This window comes from Condylura cristata, unplaced genomic scaffold, assembly GCF_000260355.1.
Source record: "Condylura cristata isolate star-nosed mole 26May11 unplaced genomic scaffold, ConCri1.0 scaffold00001, whole genome shotgun sequence".
In the NCBI taxonomy this organism is placed as follows: domain Eukaryota; kingdom Metazoa; phylum Chordata; class Mammalia; order Eulipotyphla; family Talpidae; genus Condylura; species Condylura cristata.
In genome coordinates this window covers 4,144,536-4,150,408 of record NW_004567102.1, presented here as the reverse complement: position 1 = coordinate 4,150,408, position 5,873 = coordinate 4,144,536, and positions in this window count along the sequence as shown.

Genomic DNA, 5,873 nt, shown 5'->3' with positions numbered 1-5,873 from the left:
ACTGGAGGCAAAGAGGTTATTTCCCCAAGGTTCCAGAGCTCAGAGTAACTAAAGTGGGATTTGACTCCTGCAAACAGGTTACTAGCCACAGACCATCCTGCTTCAGGGTCCTCCAGGTGTCTGGCCTCCTTATCCTGCTTCAACCTATTGCATTTCGGCCTAGTATTTCTTTCCTTTTGCATCTCTGTCCTCTCTCTCCCAGTTATGCAAGTTCCCAACTTTCTGGCTCCTTATTCTCAATGCCCTTGCCCTTCAGAGTGCTATTTCCACCATGTCCCACTGGCGCAAGTTTACACCTCCTGGCTCCATGTAGGTCTCTGTCCATGAGGGACTTCATCTACTTTTAGGAGTTGAGTTCTTTGCTTCACCTTAAAAAAAAAAATCTTGATTTTTATTTTATTTATGCGTACAAGAACCAGAGTATAGGGCAAACTTGCAGGGAGTGAAAGGATTCACCAGAGACAGAGTGGGGAGCAGAACAGGCAGTTTTACTGAAATGCACTGCTGAAGGGTGCAGTGGTCAAGACAGGAGAGGTCTCCTGTGCCATGTTGTCGACCCCCTGGCTGAGGATCAAACTCACAACACAGTGGCTGGTGATATCTTGATAGCTCTGAGACTTACCCCTTGGGCCACCAGGAAGGTCCTCTGCCTTATCTTTAATCGGGTGTTTATTTTTCCATGAGCTAAGTGTCCAAACACATATGCTTCTTTCTGGTATCCCCCTACGTCACTATGCTGTGCCCCATATGTGAGTCTCACTACCTTCAGGCTCAAGTCTCATGGCTTCATAGCTGGCCTCGGCAAACTTCCTCGTTATCTTGTCTTCCCTTCCAGAAACAAACTGTGTGCTTCTGCATTTGGCCTCCTTTGCCTGGAATGCCTTAGACAGGGTCTTTCAAACTTTTGACCTCAATAATAAGAGGTACATGTGACATCACAACCTGGCACCCACAAGTTCATGACTCAAGGGGGTAGGCAGCATCTAGGATGTCTCAACAATTAACACCATGTTCAGGTTCAAATTAAGATATAAGTGACAGGTCATACTAATTAGAATTCCAATCCAGTTTGTGTCCACACCCAGGGGAATTATTAAAAATACTTAATTATAATTCAGCCTGTACCCTAAGGTAATCAAAATAGTTTGGAAGTGTAGGAAGAGAAGATTCTGAACACTAGGAGTGGATAGAAGGTAGGAACTGGGTAGAGCAGGGGGAGAGCTCTCAGAACAGCAGCTATTTACCTAAGGCCACAAAATTATTTGAATATTTTAACAACTTCCACTTGTGTTCCAGAACTTTCCAACTGAACATCAGTCTAACCCTTGGCTTCTGTGTCCCTTCCTAACTCCACCATCCAACCCTGCTTTCAGATTCCTGGCTTTTCTGTCACTGGATACTTTCTGCCCCATCCTTGCTCAGAAAGAGTACTGGAGATTGCCCCAATTAATTCTAATTTCTGAAAGAAAAGCAATCTTCTCAGACAGAAGTCAGTAAAGGGGATTTTCATCATAAAATACAATATTTGAGGGCTGTAGAACCACAATGTTCAGCTCCTGCCTCACACTAGCTGGTGCTGGAAAAAGAGGCATAATGGCCTGTGAGACACTCAGTAAGGTCTTCACAGCAAATGAGGGACTTAGTGGCGGGGAGGTGTGAGGTTACTCATTATGTTATAGGGCACCTCAATTCTGTTAGAGTTCAGGGGGAGAGGGACACCCCTGTAGCCCCAAAATCCTGCCTGCTCTAAGTGGGTTCTGCCATCCACCATGTCAAGACAAAAACATATAAAGCTTTAATGAAAAGTGACTTTAATACAGTAAATATACAATACGGAACACAAAGAATAGAACTTCTAAATCAAACACCTGAAGTTACCCATCACCTCGTGGGCAAAAGTCAACCCAAAAGGGATTGGCCCAAAGCAAGGCCTGAAAGCTCCCACAAGACGAAAGCACCTTCTGGCTGGGACCCATGGAAAAGGGTCAGAAATGGCCAGACAAATCTGGGAGGATAAGAGCAAAATCAAAAGCAATATAAACACTGCCATAGTCACCTGCCTACAGGTCTCTCACCCACATCTGCCTTAACCAGTCCAGGGTCAGGAAACAAGCCCGGTTTCTTCCTTACATGCTTGCTGCTCCATGTGGCTTCCTTAGGTCTCCGTCTTTTTCTCCATCTGGCTTCTTTCGCTCTTCTCCTTTCTCCTTTTTCTCTGCTCAGCTCCACCCTCCTTCTGGGTGGGGCAGGGAACCTGGAACTTCCCTTCTCCTAGGGACCACCCAGTTACAATTAGACTCTGACCATATTTCTAAGAAGCAGGGGCCCAGTATGGGCATACTGTGACAAGTCTTCAAAGCACCTTGGCAACAGAAATCTTTTATTTTAGAAACAAACTCACGAGAATTTTTGTTGACGGAGTTAGACCTTGAGCAACTTCCTCAAGCTCTTTGAGTCTGTCATATCTTTCATATTGCAAAATGGGAAAATAATCAGGACCTGCCACCACATGGCTTGAAACTGTCTGTTTGCACAATTGGCAATTGAAGGGAAAGAATTAAGTGTTTAACCTCTTTTCTAGTGGGAACTATATTTTAGGTAACTAGATGCTTTCAGTTGATGAAGGAAAGTTCTGTGTTAATATCAGCTGATCAATGTAGAAATGTAGCATTTTGCAAGTTTTTTTTAAAGACATTTTATTTATTTATGCATACAAGAGTTGGGGTACAGGCCAGAGGTATGGGAGGTGAGAAGATTTACCAGAGACAGACGGTGGAAGAGAACAGCTGGATTTACTGAAATATACTACTAAGGGGAGCAGCGGGTGAGATGGGACCCACATGCTGTGTCATGTGGGTCACCTCCCTGGCAAGAGATCGAACTCATACTACAGTGGCTGCAGAATGTTTCATAGTACTGAGACATAACCCCTTGTGCACCAGGGAGGTCCTCCAAGAATGATGAATTTGGATATTTAACTGAGATTTCCAAGTGAAGTGTTGATGATGAGGCCTAATTTCTATTGCATGTAATAAAATGCAAAAGGAAAAAGATAAATAGATAGAAAAACTGTCAAATGTACAGGAGGCAAAACTTGATGATTTAGCAAATTGTCTACTGCAGGGCAAAAGATGCTCAAATTAAGAGACTCGGTGTCAGAAAATCATGCTCTCAAGAAAGTATATAGCTGGGTCCTCCCTGGTGGAGCAAGCGGTTAGGACGCAGCACTGCAAGAGAGCTGCAGCCACTTCAGTACAAATTTGATCCCCAACACTGGTCCAGATAACCCAATAGGCAGAGCAGACTTCTCCAGTTTCGCCAACCGCTCCCCTCAGCAGTGTATTTCAGTCAGTCTGCCTGTTCTGCTCCCCACTCTGCCTCTGGTGAATCTTTTCACTGCCCCTGCTCTTCTGGCTTGTACCCCTATTCTGTATGTATAAATAAACAAATCTTTTTTTTTTTTTAAAGAAAAGAAAATATACAGCCTTTGGTTAATTCTTCAAAAAGATCAAAAGTTCAGAATATTCACTCACACACAAGCGTCTTTAAAAAGATCTTCTCAGTGACCAAAGCAGAAGAAAAAAAAAATTAGATAAGATTATCTAGGAAAGATGAGTGAAAGAGACTTTTGTCTACTGGAATTAATACAGGAAACCCCCGTGCTCTGAAGAATTATATGCCAGCAGAAACAATGACAGTTTGAACTGCAAAGGACAGAGAGAAGATAGAATGAGTAAAATGAAAGAAGTCTGTTGGACTCCCTGAAGTTCAGTAGACAGGGAACAGGCTAATAAAACTACTCCACTGTTAACCCATGCATCTTTCATGAAAAAGACCCAATGCCTCAGAGGACAGAGGCTGGGACCCTGAGAACTGAAATGAGAGTCACAATTATTCCCTAGCTCTGAGACCTACTAAAGTTGCCTTGTCAGGATTTGGAAATTTCGTGGGACCAGAGGTTTCATGGTTTTTGTTTTGTTTTGTTTTTTTCCTTTTTGAGTGAGGGAATATAATGACTTTAATCCTATATCAGTCCCACCATTACCTCTTGGGAGCAGAAAACTTGTTTTCTACTTTTATAGATCAACAGGCAGAGGGGGATTTTACTCCAGAATGGATTATACCCACAGTCTCACCCCGGTCTAATTTAGACATTTCCAATGATGAGATTTAAATGTGATTTGCGGTAAGTATATTTGGTTTAGAAGATGACTGTAAAGGGATTTTCAGCCTGAGGGATTACAGAGCAGATTGTGGTAGACAGAATAATGGCCCCCTCAAAAATGTCTACAATCTCTGGAATCTACATGTATGTTACATGACTAAATGGAATTAAGAGCACAAGTAAAGTCAAGATCAATCATTGGAGGACCATAAAGTGGGGATATTACCCTGGATTGTCTCAGTGGGGACTAAATATTCACGAGGATCCTTTGGAAAGATCCTTTCAAAGGTGGAAGAGACAGTGAGGGAGATATCACAAGGAAGAATGGTCAAAAGGATGCACCATGGCTTTTAAGATGGAAAAAGAGACCCATGAACCAAGAAATGGGGGAAAAGGCAAGGAAGTGGATTGTCCCCTAGAGCTTCCACAGGAATGCATCCCCTCAGACACTTTGATTTAAGCCCAATGAAGGGCCCTCCCTGGTGGCGAAACCAGTTTAAGCACAGCCACTGCAGCACCAGTTCAATCCCTCGCCAGGGAGCTGACCCACATGGCACAGCAGACCTCTCCTGTCTGGCCTGCTGTTCCAAGCAGTGTATTTCAGTACGTCTGCCTGTTCTGTTCCCCACTCTGTCTCTGGTGAATTCTCTCACCCCTTGTACCTCTGGCCCATACCCCAGTTCTTGCATGCATAGACAAAATCTTTAAAAATAAAATAAAATAAACCCAATGAAATCCATATCGAAATTCTAACCAAGAGAACTACGAGATAATAGATTTGTGTTGTTTTGCCAATATGTTTGTGATAATTTGTAATAGCAGTAATAGAAAATGTGTCATTTATTGTGTGTCTATTATACCTCAATAAAGTTGTTAACAATTAAACAAGTGATTGACAGAGAACTAGTTCCAGTGACAACATTGGTATATGTCTAGTCTCAGGTTGGTTGTCGGGTAGATGTAACTGCAGAGAGGAAGACTCAGGCTGTCATTCCTTGAAGACATGTTCATCTTAGAAAGGTAATGCTTCTAGACATCTTTGACAATGAAATATGGATACACACACTATTTATACCACAGTCCAGGCAAAATGTTTACATTGAGTCTCTCCTACTCTTTGATAGAACTTTTTTTTTTTTAAGATTTATTTATTTTTTTCATACAGAACTGGGGTACAGGCCAGAGATGTGGAGGGTGAGAGGATTCACCAGAGACAGCGTGGGGACAGAACAGGCAGATGGACAAAGCACACTGCTGAGGGGAGCAGCGAGTGGGTCAGGAGAGGTCTGCCTCGCCATGTGGATCTCCTCTGGGGCAGGCAGGGATCGAACTCATGTGGAAGTGGCTTAAGCTTAGTGCTGTGCTTTAACCCACTGCGCCACCAGGGAGGGCCTGACAGAACTTTTTTTTAAAGGATTTGTTTATTTATGCATACAAGAACTAGGGTACAGGCCAGAGGTTTTGGGGGGCTGAGAGGATTCACCAGAGACAGAGTGAGGAGCAAAACAGGTAGATCTACTGAAATACACTGCTGAGCGGAACAGTGGGGGAGACAGGAGAGGTCTGCTGCACCATGTGGGTCACCCTGCTGGCTGGGGATTGAATTCATGCTTCAGTGGCTGCAGATAGCTTCATTGTGCTGTGCTTTAACCTGTTGTGCCACCAAGGAGGACTCTGGTAGAACTTTTTATTATAGTAAGTGTAGGGA